The sequence below is a fragment of the Sciurus vulgaris genome, assembly GCF_902686455.1.
Source record: "Sciurus vulgaris genome assembly, chromosome: 19".
NCBI classification, from domain to species: Eukaryota; Metazoa; Chordata; class Mammalia; order Rodentia; family Sciuridae; genus Sciurus; species Sciurus vulgaris.
This window is the reverse complement of record NC_136480.1, coordinates 17,245,126-17,268,057: the sequence shown is the minus strand read 5'-3', so window position 1 is coordinate 17,268,057 and position 22,932 is coordinate 17,245,126. Positions and strand designations below refer to the sequence as shown.

At 38.0% G+C, this 22,932-nt stretch overlaps 1 protein-coding gene across 3 annotated transcripts in view; it reads left to right on the top strand.

Moving 5' to 3' along the window:
• LOC306650300 (contactin-6) overlaps window positions 1–22,932 on the top strand; it is a 299,252-nt gene that overhangs the window by 4,112 nt on the left and 272,208 nt on the right. The window lies entirely within an intron of this gene.

The following is a 22,932-nucleotide window of genomic DNA, read 5'->3' as shown; positions in this document are numbered from 1 at the left end:
GGCAATATGTGGAGGATCTTTTAGGGCAGTGGAACTACTCTGTATGATGCTATAGTAGTGGGTACATGTCAGTATACCTTTGTCCAAATGCATAGAATGTACAAAACCTGGGTGAACCCTAACAGAACATATGAATTTTGGGTGATAGTAAGATAACAATGTAGGATTATCAAGTGAAGTAAGTTTACCATTTTAGCTTAGGATATTAATGGTGGGAGTGACCATACATGAGTTGGGAGTAGGGGACATAGGGTAATTCTTGCTCAATTTTGATGTGAATCTAAAAGTGCTCCAAGGGAAATAAAGTCTATGAAATAGTGGGGAAGAAAAGGATTCAAGTGTTCTCTGATAGGTGATTTAAGTATTATTCACTGTTTTGGAATGAAATTAACTATTTGTGGGAGGACAGTGAAGTTAGGAGTTTGTGGTGGAGATACTCAGGGAGGGTATCTAGAGTCTTATTCCAAATTTGCTGTCCAAAATGTTGAAATTGTCAAATTGACCATCTCCTCTATTTGAGGGACACTCTCTTGGTGGTTCTTGAGTGAATGGCATAACTTAGAGAGAAGTCATTGAAGTAGAAATCTATGTGTTCTGCAATTGTAGACATATTGTGTTAGATTTTTGTCACACTGACCAAAATACCTGACCAGAACAACTTAGAGGAGGAAAAGACTGTTTTGAGCACAGCATTATCAGGAGTTCAGTTCATGGTCAACCAACTCCCTCACTCTGGGCCTAAGAAGAGGCAGAACATTACTCATCTCACGGTAGCCAGAAAACAGGGAGAGGGAGGGAGGGAGGAGGAAGAGAGAGAGAGAGAGAGAGAGAGAGAGAGAGAGAGAATAAAAGAGAGAGAGAATATGAATATCAATCTAGAGGGACTAGATATAATCCCCAAGGTCACATGCCCAGTGACCCACCTTCTCCAGCCATGACCCCTATAGTTGCCACACAGTTAGTCCTTTTGAATGATCAACTCAACAAATGGATTAATCCACTGATTAGGTTATAGCTCTCATTGCTCTGCTGTCTATCATATGAGCTTGTGGGGGAACAATTCATTTCCAAAGCTTAACAAGCACCCTTCCTTCTTTCAATATCATCTCCAATCATCCCCCTGAGCCAGTGGGTTTCTGGATAATCCATATCCCCTTCTAATTAAGAGAAAAACAAAGAAGTTGTTAGGATTTCTCTGATGCCTCCCAAAGTTCTGTGGTTTTTAACATTTAGAAAGACTGCATGTGTCAGGGTCTGTGTTTGGGGGTCGTGAGCGTCATCATTGACGGCGGATGATTTTTTGCTTTGTTTTTAGTTTTGTATTCTACTACCACCATTAACTATTTATTTCTCTTTGCTGTCTCTGTAGAATGAGAGATGAATCAAAAGCTCTTTGTTGAATGAACTTGAGGTAGAAATCTTTCAGTTGAGAGGAATTCATCAAATCACAAGTTTTGCTAGAAAATGCTTATTTTCATGACTCTTATTCACAAAAGCTGTTCTAGTTAGAATTGAGTATGCATGCACAATATATATATATATTCTAGGGTTTTAGAGATTTGTTATGGGACAGGCATGAAACAGGCCATGCCAGAGTAGAGACCAGCTGCTGGGCCTGCCTTCTGATAGAATCTCCTACTAGTTTATATTGACAATGCCTTTGGCCTACTTAACTGTCTTATAGTAAATCCTCAAGGAATTTATAAGTGCATTTGTATTACCATCCCATGAATCAAAATTTTGATGAGATAGGTCCTTTTTGAAAGTAGACTAAGTAGCAAACTTATACAGAAGATATTTCCAATTAAATGAGTGAATGAATCGATGAAATTAGGTAGATTTTGTGATCCTTAAAGGAACCACTAAAGCAATTAGTTTTATATCTTATGAAGCTGAAAACTGAACACGGTACTGGTAAAACAAATTCCATTTTCTGAGTTGGAGGAGAATGAGCGGAAGACTCCAGAAGACTATTTCTTGAGCTCAGATACCACCATAGTATCCACCCCTCCCTATGTCTAACGGGATAGCTCTGTCTCTCTCTCTGCCTCTGTTTCCCATCTATAATAGAATAAAAACCGTGTTGACTGCATTGTTTTATCAAGAGTATTAAATGGGTTAATATGTGAAAAAATCTGTGAAGAAAGGCTGGCAATTAAGAAGCACACTGTATGTTCATTGTTTAATTATTACTACTGTTATAATATTTGACTATGAACTTTGGGATCAATTGGGTAAAAATAATATAAAACAATGAAAAGAATAAAATTATAATCATCACCTAATCAATTGTATTGGGTACTGAGTAGAGAATTAAATTTGGAGCATAAATCGTAATTGGATATGAAAATAGAGTTCAGGGAAGATTGTGAAAAGATTCAGAGATGCCGGTCTTTGGATCCATAGAGTTTAAAAATAGAAATGGTATTTCTGTATACAGGAAGCAATCGGACCTGATCAAGAAAGAAGGCTTATTTAATTTTCTGATTATAAATGCAATGCACACAGAAGCTTAGGAAAAACTAAGCCCTAATTCCTTTTGCCAGAGAAAGCCATCACATCATGCTTGCACATTTCTTTCCTGGTTTTATTTTCTTTTTTTTTTAATTAAAATATTCATGTCTTAATATATGCATCTGGCAACAACACCAATAAAATCTGAAGTTACAGGAAATAATACAGCAACAAAGCATAAGCATCTCCCACCAGTGCCAGTCTCGCCTCCCTTATTTTATTACGATATTTTCCTTGTGGTCACAGTTATAAATTTAAATAATATATCTTGACTTTTAGTGCAGAATGTACACATTTGGCATTGTTTCTGTCGACTGCAACTTTCTAAGATAGGCTGTTTTTCATAGTTTCATTATTTTTCACACTTCTCGAACACAGTGTCAATGGCGACCTTAGTTTTTGAACTTGGTAGCAGTAATGCAAATCTAATGGGATGCTTTTGTTGAAGTGGGAAATTTTAAATATTCAGGTCAGCAGCAAATTTTACAGTTACCAATTTCCACCCCTCAGAATTACCAAAAGTTAGGTTTTATCAGATGTTAACATTTTTCTTATTCATCAAATAAATAGCCCTACGGATATAACAGGGATCCACTTGGTGACTTTCTTGAGTTTGGTTTTCTCTCTCCATTATCATGAGCTGTATGCATTTATTTGACTTCTTTTTATGTCTATATGCCTGCATAAAATATTGTTTTAAATTATAAAAAGGTCTTCTGAAAATAATCTGTTCTTTGCATACTGGACTATTTACGCTGTTTTCATAAATACACAGAGATCTTGGTTATGTTGTTTTGCAATCTGAATATTATACTTTAATTACCCTTTTGACACACACACACTTACATCAGTATTGCAGTGTTCCGTTTGCACCTTAGATTGAGATCTTGTACACAAGTTTAATTTCTATAGAGAATACTAACACAATGCTCTGTCCACAGTTATGTGTTCATTACATCTTGTCTCAGAATCTACCTTTGAAAAGATGCTTAATTCCTCCACATCTATTATGATTGAATTGGACTCACTTCTTACCCCTTATACTTTACTTTATGATTTTTACTGCCTTTTATTAGATTGATTCAACATATTTATTCAGTTTTTTCCCCAATTTTACTACTTTAAAAACTATTTGCCCTCTTCCTTATAATTTTTGGAGCATAAATATATTAACACATGTCACAATGTTAGATTTTTCCAGTAAAGATAAAAGAAAATGTATCTATTCTCCTCACTAACAGGATGATGATTTATTTAAAATTCTTCCCAGATCTTTCTCCCAATGTCCATGCTTCTATTTTTCTTTTTTGGTACCAGGAATTGAACTCAGGGGCACTCCAACCACTGAGCCACTATTTTGTATTTTATTCGGAGACAGAATCTCACTGAGTTGCTAAGCACCTCGCTTTTGCAGAGGCTGGTTTTGAACTCATGATCCTCCTGCCTCAGCCTCCCTAGCCTCTGGGATTACAGGTGTGTGCCACCACACCTGGCTCAACCATGCATTTTTAAACAGCCCCAGACGTTATTGTCAATACTTAATACTTTTATGTTGTATTCTCCTGAGTTCTTGATTCAACATTTCTCCTTGTCCCTTTGGTGTATCCCCTGAATTCATGTCCTGCGTATGGAATTACATTTCCATCTCATCCTTCCCTTACGCCATAAGCATTGAAATTTATCTCGTTCGTATGCTAAAATAATACTGTGGTTGGTTAGGGACCTCTGAGCTGACCAAGGATTTTTTTTTCTAAATATGTTTGCATATTCAGTTCCTTGATCTTCTGGGATATAGCAGAGCTCCTGAGAAGACTGCTCCTCGTCTGTCTTCCACAACTTCATGGATCTGTCTATTTACTCTGATAATTTTAAAGAAATGCTCTGACACTGATGCCTTCACGCTCGTCATTTTGTATTTTTTTGAGTTGTAATAAATTCATTCTTTTCAGCCTTGACAAATGCCTAAGCTGTTTTTTCTTTAATACTGAAAACTTCCTCAGGTATTGTATATTTCAGCTTTAGATCTTTTAAGCCCCTTTATTTTCCCCATCAGGAATATCCATTTAGTAATGTGATCTTCTGTCTTTAATTACTACTCCATCTTTAAATATATTCCTTTCTTTTATATCACATTTTGTGACATTTCCTCCACTTTTTATACTTTTCCCTTTCTGTCTTAGAGGATTTTAAAATTTCTGTTGCTGCTTTTAAATATTCTCCTGCTGTTCTGTTTGTGCCTAAAAGTTCTGTGCCATTCTTCATCTCTTTAAAACACCGTATAGGTTTATTTTAGAGTTGGATTTTGGTTGTTCTACTCTTTTCTGTTTCATTTATTTATCTATCTAGTTTATTTTTTCCTGATTAGTTATACATGGTGGTAGAATGCATTTTGACACATCGTACCCAGATGGAGCACAACTTCTCGTTCCTCTGGCTGTACATAGTGCAGAGTCACACCAGCCATACAATCATATGTGTGTAGAATAAGATGTCTGTCTCATTCCACCATCCTTTCCATCCCCACACCCCTTCTCCTCCCTGTCCTCCCCGCTGCCCAGTCCAGAGTTCCTTCATTCTTCCCTACTACCACCCCTTATGGATCAGTATCCTCTTATCAGAGAGAACATTCAGCCTTTGGTTTTTTGGGATTGGCTTATGTCACTTAGTATGATATGGTCCAACTCCATTCATTCACCTGCAAATGCCATCATTTCATTCTTCTTTAAGACTGAGTAATATTCCATTGTTTATATGTACCACATTTTCTTTATCCATTCATCTGCTGAAGGGCACCTAGGTTGATTCCATAGATTAGCTATTATGAATTGAGCTGCTTTAAACATTGATGTGGCTGTGTCACTATCGTAGGCTGATTTTAAGTCCCTTGGGTATAAACTGAGGAGTGGGGTAACTGGGTCAAATGGTGGGTCCATTCCAAGTTTTCTGAGGAATCTCCATACAGCTTTCCAGAGTGGCTGCACCAATTTGCACTTTGACCAGCAATGTATGAGTGTGCCTGTTTCCCCACATCCATGACAACATTTATTGTTGACTGCATTTTTGATCATTGCCATTCTGACTGGAGTGAGATGAAATCTTAGAGTCATTTTGGTTTGCATTTCTCTAATTGCTGAAGATATTGAACCATTTTTTATGTTTGTCGATTAATTGACATCCCTCCATAACTCATTTCTGCTCCATCTCCCTCACTGTGGCCCGTTCTTCCTGGATGTCCCTGGACAGGTTCATCATTGGTGCACATTTTCTGTGGAACCAGCTTCCTCCGAGTGGGGTACCGTTTTCGGTAGCAGCACCTCCATTTGACTTCTAGAACGACTCTACACTCTTCTTCTCCTCTGGGTTACATTCTGTGTGAGTTTTGTGGCCTCTGCTTATCTTACGGTACAAATGGAATGAATTGGGTCCTTACCACCACACTTGGCCCAAATCCTGTGTTCTGAGGGACTCTTTTTCTCCCAGATTGCCAGATTCCATGAAGTCTCCATGTTTCCCCCAACGTGCTTTTATTCTTGTGTTAGTGCAGCTTTCCCAGTCTCCTCTGTAGCTTGGACCTCTAAGCATTCCTCTCTCTCAGTTCTGACTAGCTTGTACTCCTGAAGGGTTTGTTATACGTGCATAGCATTTCCAAGTGCGTGTAGGCGGGGTGTCTTTCTGTCCTATTGCACAGACCCCTGCCCTTCCTGGCAAGTTCACGTTCACTAGAGTGTTGCCCATCTGCTTATCCTTCCTTTCCTAGAAGGAATCAAACCTTCTGTCTTGCAGGTATTTTTTTTCTTCTTTTCTTATGACTTCATATATTTCTTTTGGTTAGCTTTTTATTGGTCCAGGGGTGCTCAAGAGGTGAAGGCATATGATCATTCCAAAACCTTGAGTCTGAAGTTTCTGAAGAGGTTGGAAACAATGATTTTTCCCCAGAAATTAATGATTATTTTTTCCTAATATTTAAAATAATTCTCCAGATCATCATACTCATTCATTTTTTTAAAAATATTGTTAAGCCTCTTAAATATAATCTCCAAAGAAATGGCTAAGTTTGTTCAGGGTGGGTGGTACATGTTTGTAATTGCAGCTACTTGGGAGGCTGAGGCAGGAGGATCTCAAATTTGAGGCCAGTCTAGGCAACTTAGTAAGACTCTGTGTCAAAAATAAAACAAATAATGTAGCTGATTTAGCTTAGTAGTAGAGTGTCCAAGGTTCAATCCCCAATACAGGGAGGTGGGGTGGGAGTTAAATCCAGTTGTTTCCATCTTTCCATTAGTTCTATAAGCCTTCTGACAATTTACTATACTTCTCGATTTAGTCCAAAAGCATAGTTCAACGACTAAGACAATAAACTAGGAAACAATGATTTAGTTAGAAAAGCTGAATAATGGATGTTATTAGTTTAGATATTCTTTGGGAGTTACAACTGTATTAATTCTTTAACAATATGCAAATTCTTAAATGCAATTATTCAAACACTTTCCTAGCACAGTTGTTTCAATGGTACTTTACAAGCTGATCCTACGCAGTCCATTCTTCCATTTGATGGTGTCTGATGAATATAATTGAGAATATTCCATGGATTTTTCAAAATCCTTTCATTGTTTTTAAAATACCTACTTTTACACCCAGAAAGTAAGATGCAAATAAGTCAGTTGGTGAAGTTCCTAGTAATGTGTCACTCATGTATAAAAGGCCAGTAGAGTTGAGCTCCTGGAAGACTTGAAGCATTTTATTTTGAAAGCCTTTGTCTATGATTTAACATTTTAATTTATACGGCTCAGTTGTGGATGTATAAAGAGGTCTGTATGAAGCTTCCTGCAGAATCTTTGTGAATAGCAAGAGTATAATATATTTGTTTTCATAGAGTTCTTAGCAAAAGACCATTTTCTTCTCTGATTTCTGTCAGTTTTTCCATGAAGGAAATGAAGGAAAGATTTGCTCAATTTCTGTTGACTGAGATATGAGTCACTTCAGAAAGTTTTTAAAGTTTTCTTGAGATGAAAGGTGACCATTAGTCATAGGTTAACAGAAGGACATTTTTTTTTACAAATACTTCTTTTTTAGGTCTTTAATTTTGTTAGCAAACTTGTAGACATGCTCAATTGTGAATCTATAATGCAATAGTTACGATAAATAAGACACTTAAGCGTACAGACACATTTCCCCAAAAGCGTTCTCTTAGCATTAGCATGGAGTCTAACACATGAATATTTGAGAGAGTCTGGTTTTACTTTTTGTTGGTTTGTGCCTAATGAGCCTGCATGGTATGTCAGCAGCAATGAAAGGACTGTTCCTATCAAAATAGAGGACCCTTGGGTGGCAGAAGCTTTCTCATTGCTGAGTTGTGTGGCTTCGTCTTGTGTCCTGGAGATACCCAGAGTGATCATGCAGTGGCAGAAAAGCTCTCTTATAGAAAAAGAGAAAGTGAAGTTGAAAAGAATAACATCTTCGTTGTTACTAGAAGGTTAACATAAAACCTCAAACATAAGTTTTCATGCAATTATACACACAAAGCCAGAGACAATTTCCTTACCATTAGTGGCTTATTTTGCCTGATGGGCAAAAGTTATTTTTCACAAAAATCATGGAACAACCATCAAATAAATTTGTGCCAGTAAATCTTCCAGATTAGTAAATACATCTGTTATGTCCTAAAAGAATGTTTTTATTCATAGGTTTGGGGTCCCTGGCTATTATTTTCTTTTATAATTTCCATATATGAAATTCTCTTCAACTCATTCAAACATTTTGGTTAATTCAGGTTTAATAATACAGCATCCTGAATTGCAAATACTGAAAGTAGTTTAATTCAGTAAAATATACCAATAATAAAGCCATTGTAAAATTAATTTTAAATTCAGCTACCTGACATTTCAGAACTGTGAAGTCTGTCAGGATCATTTTGAGGAACAGTTGAAAATCATCATTATTGTCTTATGTTGACATTTTTGAAGGTTTCTATCTGTGGAAGTTTGGGACATACTTTATTTTATTAGAAATGTCTGTGTCTGTTCTCCAGGTTCTGAGCCTTTCTTGGATTTGAACCCTGGGTTACTCCTTTCTGTATATTTAGTGCCTGGTTCATAATATACATGTTTTTCAGTAATTTATTCATCTCACAAACATCGACTGGTACCTGTCTTGTTATTGATGCCATTCTAGGTACTAAGGATGCAGCTATGATTAAAAAAGGGAGAAGCTCTCCTCTGATATGTTAAAATTCTGATGAAAAAAATCTATTTTCTTATTAGTGAATTTTAATTATGTAGAATAATCATGGCTACTCATGGGCAGATGGCTTACCTTCTTCATTTTTTATCTTATTTAAGAAATGAGCATTATAAACGATTAAATTATTAAATTGCATGACTTTTTAAAGTAGAGTAACCCTGCAAAGTCAGAAACCCCACAGGGACTACCTAAAAAGGATGGCATGTTTGCAGATAATAGTCACCCCTCTGTTTTAAGAGTGATTTACTACGTTATAGCTTATCTAAAGGATCCAGAATCTGCCTCCAAAAGAGCACATTAACCACAAGTAGGATCTCAAATTGTATGCATATGAACATGTCGCAGATCCCTTCCCTGAGTAATATTCAGCTTCGACAAGTAAATGTGGACTCACTAAGATGGAGAAATCTGCTCAAAGTTTGCAGACTGCATCAAATTCCTTAATACCTTTGATCCATTATATATAGCAAATAGAAAAGAATTGACAACGAACAGAATATATCTTATTTCAGTAAGTGTTTTCCAGTTAAAATGTCAGATATATTTATTATACAGAATTTGGAAATTAAAAAGCATGCAATACTTTTTATTCTATCTCTGCGTGTATGTGTGTTTAAAATACATTAGCGTGAATGTACGGTCTGTTTTATGATTTTTTATCAAAATGACATCATGAGCATATTTAGCATTGTTAAATATTATCCTGAAGCCAAAGGACCTTCTGCCAGATGGGTGTTCCAGAGTTTATTCAGACCAATAATGTATCAGCAGGTATTTAGCCTTTCATTATTTATAAATAAGACTATCCTGTATATCCTCATACATAAATCTTTTATATGTGTTTGTTTATTCTTCAAAACAAATTCCTAGAAGTACAGTTTCCATGTCACATGAGTTGCATTTGTAAAGGGGTCAGTGTGTATTACTAAATCATACTATTATTAATTACTCACAAGTATTCAGTCAATATTTGCGGAATTAACAAACTAGTGAAAAATTTCTGTCTGCTGTGAACCAGGCCCTGCTATACAAAGAGCAATAAGTCAAGTTTTCAACCCTAGAGGAACTTTGTTTCTGGAATAGGAAATAACAACACACATTTTTTAAAAATTAAATATACAACACCCTCTTGAGTATTCAGACAGCTGAATGTCCATTGACCGCATCCTTGTAAATACTGTTATTGATTTTAAATGCCCTCCAGTTGGACTGGCAAAATAAATGCACACATAGACCATATTGCTATATTACTCTCAATCAACTTTTCCCCATAAATACAGCGTTAGATATTCCATGGTGTTGGGATACTTTATATCTACTCCTCTTGTTAAGGTCAGCCCATTATTATCTTCTAACATTTGTTTGAGATTTCACAATATTTCTTATCCTCAAGAAATTGATCTTACATCAAAGAGAGAGCTCACAGTTTTCACGTTTCCAACTTTTTCCCCCAAGTTTATATATTTATCTTCTTGAATTTGAACTGTGAAACCTCATAAAATGTATTGTCAGGTATGTGACTTTTAGTTTCCCAACGGATATAGTGGAGTGAGGAATACCTCACCTGGTTTCCCCAAACTCAGAAGGCTGCCTGAAGCGGAAGGAGTTGTTTCCGAACATACTTTCATAACTATAAGTGGTAGACAGTGATTGTTCTTAGTCCCTTTAAAACTAAATTGATTTTTGACCTACAGCATCCACTGGGTCATAAAATGTCTGAATGAGTAACTCTTGAGTTTACTAAAGATATGGACTGTGGTTTTCTCTTTTTAACCCCAGCACATAGCCCAGTATCTGGCCTGGGATGGGTGCTCAGTAAAGGCTTGCTTAATGAATTCGGTTTTAAATATAGTCAGAAACATAAATTTAAATAGATCTGTGCTCATTCCAAGTTTGCTCTTACTGTGTCATCTAAATCTCCTGGGTAAAAAAGAGTGCAATGTTAAAATGATAATTAATGTTAAATGTGAATTATGTCCTCTGCCCTTGGCAACCATGCTTATCTACTCCATAATGAAACAATCAAGAAACTTAAGAAGTTATTTATTATGCCACCACAAATTGCATTTCTCACCTGTCTCTGGTGGGTGATGTATATTGTGAGCTTCTTGGGGATTTAGTATAGTAGCAAATTTCAGGAGTGCAGATAGATAGTATGGATTAGGTGTGTAAACATATTTGGATTGAGAAAAAGTTATAAATTACAGAGAGATGAAGCATATGGGAAGGGCATCAAATTTTCCTCTTCACTTACACAAAAGAATCTGAAATACACAACTTGCTTCAGCAGAAGAGAGAGCTACCTACTTTGTTGTAACTTGAACGTAGTTATTACATTATGTCACTATAGGATGCTGTTTTAATTTGCAAGAAAAGTAACAAAATGAGGTGTTGGAGGTTATCACTCAGAGTTTCAGAAATTGATTTTTGTTTGATTTAGAGCTTAATATACTCACATTTTGTTTGGCATATTTAGTAAAAAAAATGTGGAAGTTATCAAACGAATATGCTTTATTTCTAGTTTAGAATAATGGCACTTGCTAATCAGGCATGACTGCTCTGACAGTCAAATTTTTGTTACTATGAGGAAAAAAAATACCTGGCATAATGAACTGACAGGAAGGAAAAGCCTATTTTGGTCCATGGTTTCTGATACTCAGATCATAGTTCAGATATTCAGCTCTGTGCTGTTGGGACTTGGCCTCAGCAATCATGGCGGTACTCTGTGGTGGAGCAAGCTGTTCACCTCAGGATGACTGGCAGGCAGAGAAAGAGGAAGAGGAGGACCCAGGATTCCAGTGTCCCCTTGGAGGCCTGGCCCCAAGGACCCAGTTTCCTCCCATTAGGACCTACTTCCTAAAGGATCCACTACCTCACAACAGCACAAAGTACTGGGAGCCGAGCTTTCAAGACATGTACTTTGGAGAACACCATCAAACCATAACAATGACATTATCCTGAAGCAACAAGCTGCATACATATTTTAGAAATTTGAATCAACCAAGATATCTCTGTGTGCATCTCTGAGGTGAGAATCCCATAAGAAGCCTCAATGTTACAATTTCACCTGTCCTCGAACTTCCACAGCTTTATGAAAGAGTTCCACAATCCCGTCATGTTGATGAACCATTTCTGCTCAGAGGTGACATCTATCATTGGAATTCACATTTCTTTGGCTAAAGCAGACCACTCTCGGGAGCGATGACCTGAAACGTCTTATTCCCCTGGAAAGAGGCGGATCAGAAATACTGGTGAGTGCCAGAAACTTATAGAACTTACAGAACTTTGACTTTGCTGATAAGAAATGGTTCGCTCGGTCCTTTGGTCACTCATAAATCCACTTTAGTTATGTGGAGCAATCTCACTCAGTAACTCAGGTAGCTTTTTGTTTCCTTGGAGAACACATTTGCTGTTTGGACTTATTGAGGAATAAATCAGTATTTTCCCTCCTGTGTACTCAAGTGACCTCTTGGTTTTTTTAAGTTATTGACAGAGTCATTCCTTCAGTAAATATGTACTTGGATCATCGATGAAGATGTCCTAGATTCCCTTTGGGGCATCAGGGCTGGAAGACACCATGCCCTGTCTCCATGACTCTTGGAACATTTTGAGAAGATTCAGTTAAATTACCAGATCAAATATCACTTTTCTAAGTGCTTCAAAGAGCAGCTCCCTGGTGTTCTAAGAACATAACATGTTCATGTGAGGAAAGTTGGAGTAGGCAGTCTGGTTCAATGAAGACTTCCCATTCACAGAGAAGTGGAGGACCTGAGAAGAGAGACACAGCAGGAATAGGGGACTGAAAATGCCCATGTGAAGCTCAGGTCCCACAGGAACCCCATCAGCAGCTTCCTGGAACTCACTGGAGCTTTTGATTCTGTTCCTAGGTAAACACAGGAGCTACTACATTTTTTTTTTTCCTGAGGATGAAATAGTACAGCACATGCAGGCATTGAAATACTGATCCTGCCCATCATGTAGAGAACTTCATTTTCTCTCATCCAAACATTTGGCAGACGTGGAAGTCATAGAGGAAGTGGGTGAGCAGAAAGAGACCTTCTAAATAAGGGTCCTTCTCTTTGGTTAACAAGTTAGACTTGCTTTGTATTTCATGAATTCTGATTTTTTTTTTTCTTCATTCCACGTTAGACTTTTTTTTCACGGTTGTCAACTGAAACAATGAAAGAAAGTAAAAGAATATTTTATTCATATTAGTGACTTATCAATATTAATATTTTACTCATTTTTAAAGTACAAGAGAAAAGAGATTAGTTTGGAAAATATATAAAGTAATAGTCGTGAAAAACATAAGCATAACAATAATAAGGATACATCTTTGTGAAAATTGCTCCTGAATATTTTACTGACATTATGTTTTTAAAATAACAAGAGTTCTAACATTTCTGTTCTGAGCAAAAACTTTATAAAAATATATAGACATGTAAGACTCTTGGTGTGGAAGAAAATCTCCAAAGGTGGTCAACCAATGGTCCCTCTACTTCTTGCATTTGAATGTCCTTCCCTCCTTCCCAAACTGGTTCTGCCTCCTTTCCTTGAGATCCAACTGTCTCATTTATTTTGACAAATATAAACAGTGCTAGCAAAATTTGGTCAATTTCCAGCAGCTAAGAGGCAGGCAGATTCTACTTCCTTTTTCTTGGAACCCAGAGACCATGCTAAACCTAGGCCTCCAAAGGCCCTGGAGGGAGAGACACCATAGAGAGAGGGTCCATGGAGGAAAATGATCTCTCCAGCTAAAGGGCTGTCCCCAAGACATGTGCGGAGGTTAACGTGGTCCCACTTTGAAATCAGGAACCTGCAGAATTTGAGAAATCATGAGTCGTTGGAATGATGTGTTATGTAGCATTCAGTAAATGAAAGTCATATGCTCAATTTTTATGAGGAAAATAAAATGCAATGGAGTATTTTTAAATTTCCTGCTTTGAATGTTGTAGACACTCAGTTTAGTTATTGCTATTACAATTATACCAAGACCAGGGCTGGAGGTAAAACTCAGTGGTAGAGCATATACATAGATGTGCAAGGCCCTGAGTTCAATCCCAAAACTAAGAAAAAACGTTTATATGTACACATACACACACACACACAGCCCAAGACTCACATGGCACAGGGCTGTCTCTGAAAGTTGTATGTGGCTATAATTTTTTGGACTTGTAATTTGTTTAAATTATGAAGACCTGAATCAGACATCAGGGAACTAAAGAAATAGGAAATTTCTGTTAGATTCATTTTCACTGTAGTGTATATGATTTGTGAAGCATGAGTTTGGCTGTGAACAAAGACCAACATATAAGACTAAAGTGCTGATTTTGACCTTTGAGAGGAGAGAAACGAGGAGAAAAGCAGGTGCAGAAACCCACATACTGAGAGTCAAGAATATAAATGACTTCCTTCCGTTCTTGAAAGCCTTTATACATTTCTTAAGTGATTTCTTCTAGTGTACTGTGGACTTAAATATTATTTTTACATCAGGTTATAGATATGATGTGAGTAGTCTATTCAATGAGCTTCCTCTTTTACTTCATCTATTTTTTCTGAGCTGTTCTGGTTAGCCAGAACAATTTGGAGGATGAAAATATAACCAAAGGTACACATGTGGGTATGTGTGTGAGTGTGTGTGTGTGTGTGTGTGTGTAATTGGTATATCATTGTTATTATGAAAGGTATCACATGGATTTTCATTACGTAATGCGATTATTTTGTGTGTTTGTTTTATTGTTATACAACTTCCCAGTCCGTAACTATCACAACTATAAAAATCCATTGAATTCCTTGGCAGTAATAGGGCTCTCTGGAGAAGCAGAACAAATAATGGCAGGTAAATGAAGATACATTATGATGAATTGACTCACCTGGTTACAGAGACTGAGAAGTCCCACAATCTGCTGTGTGCAAACCAGAGACCCAAGAATAAGTGTAGATCCAGGGAGAGCCTGAAGGTGGTAGATCCAGGAGAGCAGAAGGCACAAATCCCAGTTTAAGGGCATGGGGATACTGTCTCGGCAGCCCCTGCAGAAAGACGGGAGGGGAATAGATTCTCCCTTCCTCTATCTTACTGTTCTCTGGAGACCTTCTGTAAATCGACTGGTGTCCAACCACACAGGAGAGGGCAATCTGCATTACTGAGTGCAAGGTTCAATGCTAATCTCATTCTGAAACACCCTCACAGAAGCAGTGTTTAATATGGGCACTATACTCTGTGACCCAGTTGACACATTGAATTCACTCTCATAACAATATTAGCAGGTAGAGTAGCTCAGTTGACTATAGTGATAAACAGGGACTTGTCACCTGACAGTAGAGAAATGACCACAAAATAGATTATATGAGCCAAGCGTTGCAATACATAGATACCAGTACTGTAATAGATGGATAATCACTGCAAATCATAACTTTTGATGGCTCACTTTCCAAAAGTTCCCTTGTTCCATGTTTTAAATTAATTCAACTTTACATTAATTACAGTGTGACTGAATATTGACTCATAGCAAGTTCAAGAACAACCACTTTCAATTGCCATTCATGTTGATGTCAAAGATGCCACTTTTTATTGTGTATAGAGTGAGAGGGCAAAACTAAAAAGCCTTTCCTGCTTGAAATTAAATTGCTCTTTAGATGTATCATTACTCAAATTTTGGACTCTAAAAGATCAAAATGAAATGGCCCAGAATTTTAAATTTTCCAGGGTGATGAAAGCTGAGTGGGTTATTAATGTTTAACCACGCTGCAGGTGTGTTGGGTAATTTCTGAAGAGGATGCTTCTCTTTGTTCTGTTGCCTTTCAGCTTTAATGTGAGGCGTTAATTTGTGCAATTAGCATGATTTTAGAGTTGTGACCCCAAAGTCAGACACATATCTATTGGAAATGTAGTCCAACCAGATAGGAATAATATGAAATGGATATGCAATTAACGGGGTGGCAGAGAGGTGACTGAAGGATTTGGGTTGTAACTTGGATCAAGGGTTTCAAAATCAAGTGACTGAAAATGATTCAAGAGAGTAACTAGAAACATTCCCCTCACTCACCAAAATCCATCTTTGATCTGAAGGGCTCAAGTGTAGAGTAAACAGTTATAATAAATTTAACTAATGCACAGTATATCTAAGTATTGTGCAGAAAGTGATCGTAGCACAAAAAGCTCTTAGCATCTACACTCTGTTCTTAAATTTCTGTCTAATAAAAAACGTTTTAATTCATTTGAAGCAGATAATTCTAGCATAAATATAGAGAATGATAGGAGTCAAACCCATGGCCTTCATACTTTTGAATTCAGTTGAGGATTAAGTTTGTATTAACCAAAAGTATATGGAAATTTAAGAATTTTTTTAAAGTTTTAAAATGTTTCAAAGAAGTTGCATTTTTCTATATAATAATACAGGAGATTTATATACTTGGAAAGTTTTTTCTTAGTCTGATTCTAATGTTGATTAGACAGACTCTTAAAACATTTAAGAGAACAGAATATTTCAATTTTGTAAATTTCACTGAAGATATTTAAATAAATTGTAATAAAGTCAGTCATCAGTGGGCCTGATTGCTTAAGTTCATTTAGTCTGTTCAGCCTGAAATAATTGGACATTAATTATGGCAAAAGTGAAGGAATTTTTTTTTCTTTTTCAGTCGAATTATAAAAGGAATAATAAGCATATAAATTAAGCTTAACGTCATAAGAGGGAAACACCATTTACACTGGAAACTATAAAAAATTGGATATCAATTTTTTTAATCCCAAATGAGCTCTGAGATTCTGACTTATGCATGACCACAGAGCAGGACTTCAGACCAGTTTTCTGGTGAAAGTCTGTCTGTGTCTGTGGTTTCTATGCTCATTCCCACAGACAGAAGATTGCTTTGAGTCCATACATGTAAGATGTTAGAGTAAAATAATATCAGACTCTGAATATGGGCCCTAGTCTGTTATTGTTGATTTTCTTGTTTAAGGTCTGCCAAAGCATACAAGAAAACATATCCTAGAGTACACTTTTTTATAATGTCAAAATAATCTGAGCAAGGTATTATCTACTGTAGTGTTCACTTCCCAGTTTAGGAAAGAAGTTCATCTTTTTGGCAATAATCTTCAACTCTTAACCAAGTCAGTAGCAAGTGCTTCCACTGCTGTTGACTTTTTAAAAGGCTATAGTTATTTTGAATCTGTATTCACACATATTTCTATTTAGAACACATAATAATTTCTTTTACATTATTTATTTCCTCTGAACAGGTTTGAAAAGAAAACCTAATTGTATGCACAGAAAGGATACCTGTTTTTATCTTAGGCTAACCAATTTTAGAGATGATTCTCTGAGACCCATCTAAATGGTCAGCAAAGAGTCTCTTATCTGCGTGTTTGCTTTCCATCTGTAGGCAGCTATGTCAGCTTTGTGATGACAACAGTATTAAAAATTATTTTTAATGTCTCCCCTTCACTCTTTTCTACTATTTATTGTACTTTTAAATGCATAAATGGCTGGGGTTGTGGTTCAATGGTAGAGCACTTACCTAGCATTTGTGAGGCTCTGAGTTCAATCCTCAACACCATGTTAAAAAAAAAAATAAAGTAAATGCATAAATGTTTTCATATATTTTTTTACATGAGTGTCCTTTTAGCTGAATCTGTGCTGCTGGGTCTATTTAAGCTGCCAGTAGCTGATCCCAGTTGTTACCTGGTATGGGTGCCTGAACTGATCAATATCTGTGTGATGCTTGACCAACGTGGGTGGTCAGGTGTGTGTGTGTCTGACCCTTGTTCCTCTTCAGGAGGAGTGTAGTGTGGCTTTTCCACATCTGATGTTTACATCAGGCATGTTCAAAAAGCAGTGAACCTCATCTCATGAAGAAAATATAGAAGAATCATCTTTTCAGGTAATAATGTCAGAAAAACAGAATTGGTTTTTGATTTAGGATATGCAAATGGTCGCCCTTATTAAAAGATCGACTTAAAACATGTTCAGCAATAGAAGAAACTGTTTATCCCCCTCTGTTTTTTGTTGAAGAAAAATCATAAAGGAGATGCCATCATGGAGAGAGTAGGTACTTTCTCTATCATTGTCAAAAAGCAAAAATTGCTTCTTGATTTAGGATCTCTTAAGTTCATGTGGAGGTGTGAATGGCTGGAGGAAATCAATGCAATCTATTTTTTTCTTGGATGGTGGCCTATGCACGTATTCTAACCTGCAGACATTCTTAAAATAGTCTTAAGGCAAGCAGATTTGGGGAAAAAATAAATTCCTTATATAGATGAATCCTGCAACAAGGTGATGTGTCTTGCACTGGGTCCTTTAAGATGTTCACTGAATATTCAGCAGCCCTGAGAATTTCTCAGTTCCTTCTACTCCAAGGTGGTGCATCAGGAGAATGTGATGAGCAGATCTGACAGTGTTGTCAGCACTGTGATTGAGATGAAGCAAAAATAGAGCAATTGAGGTTCCCCTAGGTCCTGACCCAAGCCTGATTCATGACCTCTGTGGCATCCTTCCATCCTGAGAAGACCTGGTGGTATGGTTTGGAGGTGAGGTATCCCCCAAAAGCTCATGTGTGAGACAGTGCAAGAAGGTTCAGAGGAGAAACAAGTGGGTTATGAGAACCTTAACTCAATCAGTGAATGAATCACCTGATGGGATTAACTGAGTGGTGACTGAAGGCAGGTGGGGTGTGGCTGGAGGAGGTGGCCATTGGGGGCGTGGCTTTGGGGTGTAGATTTGTATTTGGGAAGAGGAGTCTCTGCTTTCTGATCATTCTGTGTTTCCCTCTTCAGCCTCACCTCAAGCCCCCACCTGGAGCTGGCCTTCTAAGGACTAAGACCTCTAAAATCCTGAGCCCTAAAATAAACTTTACTGTTGTTCTGGTTGTGTGTTTTAGATACAGCAGCGAAATAATGGACTAAAACAGTTGAGGCAGGAAGATCAGAAGTACAAAGCCAGACTCAGCAACTTAGTGAGACCTTGTCTCAAAACTTACTAAATAAAAAGGGCTGGGGATGTGAATGGGTGGTTAACTGCCCCTGGGTCCAAACCCTGGTACCAAAAAGTAAAACTAAACATAAAAGAGCGACATAATTTTAGGGGCTAAGGGCTTAATAACTATGTCACTGATTCCTATATTTTCAAAGGAAAAATCACACTCCCAAATCAATGGAGCCTGCTGTCCATGGACTGAGACCTCTGAAACCTCAGGCCCTCACATAAATTTTCCTCCCCTATAGTTGTTCTTTTTGTTTTTTTTTTTTTTTCCTTATAATTGTTCTTTTCATGTCTTTTCGTTACAGCAGTGAAAAAACTGACTAAAACACCTGGGTATCTTAGGATGGAGACAGTACGGGCCTTGCGCCTTTTTCCATCAGAAGGGACAGTAGCGAGGAGTTCAAGTTCTGTCCTTAGAACAAATCTGACTTTGCAAAGTCTCACTGCAGTGCCTGACTTACAGAGATCACCCAGTGAATTTCGGTTGTGTGTCACTGAATCTTTCTGAATGAGGAACTATGGTAGATGGTGTAGAGAAAATAGCAGTTCCCTGGAAACACATTGTAAGCCTACCTGGTATTTGACTGGTTTCTATTACCAATGAAAGACATGGGGTTCACGTTAACGCTCAGAACAGCAATCACTTGGATACCTCCAGGTACTGTCTTAGTTAACTTTTTCGCTACTGTGACTAAATGATCTGACCAGCACAATCACAGAGGAGGAAAGGTTTATTGGAGGGCTCACGGTTTCAGAGGTCTTAGTCCATAGAAGGCCGCCTCCATTCCTTGGGGCTCCAGGTGAGGCTGAACATCATGGTGGGAGAGTGTGACAGAGGGAAGCAGCTCATATCATCAGGAAGCAGAGAGAGAGAGAGAGAGAGGGACTCCACTCCCCAGATATATATGTATCCCAAAGCCACACCCCAATTCCCACCTCCTCCAGTCACACCCCGCCTGCCTCGAGTTACCACCCAGTTAAACTCTCTCAGGGAGATTAATTCACTGATTAGGTTAAGACTCTCACAAGCCAACCATTGCTCCTCTGAACCTTCCTGCACTATCTTACACATGAGCTTTTGGGGGACGCCTCACCTCCATACCATAACACTGACTAATTATTTAAGTCTCTTAAAAAAGCAAACAAACCTGAGATAAGCAAAATAAGACCCAGAGAAGCAAAACACTCCAAGTCAAAAAGTCATTAGATTATAAACCCAGAATCCAAAGTTGGCCACTCTCCATTCCCAGAGTGGCCACAAGGACCTGCAGGATATCCCGTGGACAGTGGGGCCACACAGTCCAGTGTTGCAGATCGAGACAGCCGTGCTCAACATTGGTCACCTGCTCTGCGAACTGCCCGTGTGACCTGGTGTCATCTCAACGTCATCTCTCACTACATTCCTTTTATATCATACCTTGGATGAAGCTGGATTTCCAGTGGATGCTGGGACTAAAAAAGAAAAAAAAAAAAATCCATGTAGTGAAAGTCAGCACAGAAGTGCCGGAAGCAAGGCTGAGCCACCCGACTCCAAGATTGAAGAAGTCTCCATCAAGGAGACATGCTTGTGTAAGAATTAAACGACACGTACAACTAATTAGAACAAATAAAGGATAAACATTTTTTAAATAAATAAAATATTTAGCAGAAATGCTATTATTGATGCCTCTCTGTGTGTGTATTTAAAACATCCTGTAAGTTGTCAGAACACAGTTCATTTAAACCAAACTACCTAATACACAGAACTCTTAGCTATTTATGTTGGTTTAGGGGTGCCGTTTATAAAATGACTGGGCTAGTAAGGATGTGAGCAGACAGACCTTCTCCCAGACAACGCTACTTGAAATTAAAGGATAAGTCCATCCAACCTCACAAACACTTGTACCTTCTCAGGGACTTAGAGAATCCTTTGTTCCAGAACTCACCGTACAACGGGAAAGAAAGACACCGAGGTCTATCCTGGGGCACAGTGTGGGAGCTAAATATGAGAGGAATCTGATTTTCACCTAAGTATGCCAAAGGCCAGGAACTGAGATGTGAGGGGAGATGTTCCTGGATGAGAAAGCAAACACAGGAAATTCCTAGGAAGTGATGAATGAGACAGGTCAGAATGCGTGCTGGTTACAGAGTCATGAGCAGCCGCGGGTTGCAACAGCACTTATTAAAACTTGTTAGGTCCCAGGCCATGCCTGAGGCACTGCGTCATTAAAGATGCAAGTGCTTTTCCTCAGACTCTCGTATCTCCTGGGTTTCCTGATAGAAAAACAGCGTTCAGGTCAGAGATAAGAATGGAGAGTAGAAAGGAAGGCCCAGGGTTGACTGTGATCCTGTCTGTATCTTCTACCGAGACTGGGGACTTTCAGAAGAATAAACACAGAGTCTAATTATTTTGGATTAACTAGTTACCAAATTCATTCACAAATATTGATATTATTCAAATTGGCTTCATCTTACTGAAAAAGAGGCTGAATTTGTATATTCTCCTGCTGAATAATTGAGAGACATATGTATATTTTTCCAGAATCATGACTTATTCAGTTTATGGTCTAATTATTGGTTTAGAAGATAAGCAAATAACAAATTATCATATGAAAAATTGTGAGCCTGGGAGTAATTAATGCAATAAAATAGATTGCTCAATATGTAACCACTTCATTGTAGATTCAAGGAAAAGGGGCTTGATTTCTAAGGGGAAGATAACAACATCAAAAAGTCTGAAGGATTAAATTAAGAGATCATTTTAAGCATTTATTGATGCAGTATTCAAATTCAGTCTCTCATAATAAGACTACTGAATCTACGCCCTACAACCTGGTTAAGGAGATTGACGTGTGTGACCAGGACATAGTTGTAACTGTCCGGTGTTGTCTAGGTAATCCTGGGCAGCACTCCCGTGTCCACTGGATATAATGTATATAATGTAGTCATCACACATAAAATGCATAAGCCAAATGCTCTCCCTTACTCAACGGGTAGACTAATCATCTTTCTAAGATGCCCCTCCGTGACCATGATATGCATGCCTTATCTATTATAATCCTTCCTGCATATGCTCACCATTCATTTATTGGTTCCTTGATGAGGGATTTGCAAGCACATAGTCAGAGACTGTGCTAGCAAAACTGTGACAGAATTCAACACAGAACAAGATGATTCCCATCTGAGAAATCAGAGCCATCTTCAAGAAGTAGATAAAGCTGCAAGAAATAGAAATAAAAAACAACCTCAGTGTCCACCAACTGCTGAATGGATAAAGAAAACGGGGTGTATACATGCGTATACAATAGAAGGCTGCTTAGCCATGCACGAAAAGATGAGTTTCTGTCATCGGCGATACCACGATGGGACTGCAGGTCATTATGTCAAGTGGAATAAGCCGGGCACTGGAAGACAAGTACAGTCTGTCTGGCTCACAGGTGGAAAAGAAAAACTTGAGCTGATGACCTTTGAGAGGAGAGTGGTGGTCACCAGCCTCTGGGGAGACTAGCAGGGAGAGAGGGATGGGAAGAGTTGATTTATTAGGCACTAAGTTGTAGGTAGATAGGCGTTACGGTTGGAATGTGAGGTGTCCCCAAAAGCTCACATGGGAGACAATGCAAGAAGGTTCAGAGGAGCAACAATTGGGTTATGAGAGTCTTAACCTAATCAGTGAATGTATCTCCTGAGTGGCAACTGAAGGCAGGTAGGGTGTGGCTGTGGATGTGGGTCCCCAGGGCTGTACCTTTGGGGTAGGTATTTTGTATCTGGCAAGTGGAGTCTCTCTGCTTCCTGATCACCATGTGAGCTGCTTCCCTCTAGCACACTCTTCCGCCATGATGTTCTGTGTCTCCTTGAGCCCCATGGAATGGAGCTGGCTGTCATGGACTGAGACCTCTGAAACCGTGAGCCCCCAAATAAACTTTTCCTCCTCTACAATTGTGCTTGTCAGGTCTTTTAGTCACAGCGACGAAAAAGCTGACGAAAACGATAGAAAGAAGTCCTCTGACTCAGCAGGGTGACTATAGATAACAATAATATATTGCGTATTCAAAAACTAAAAAGGACTTTGAAAATTCTTCCCACCAAGAAGTGAAAATAAGCATGTCCAATTTTTATGTACAAGTAACATTTTTTAAAATTAAATAAAATGTTAAAAAAGAAGCAAAAGGCACACAATCTGTGTGCTACAAAATAGTCTGCAGTGCCTTGTGGCTTGGCCAGG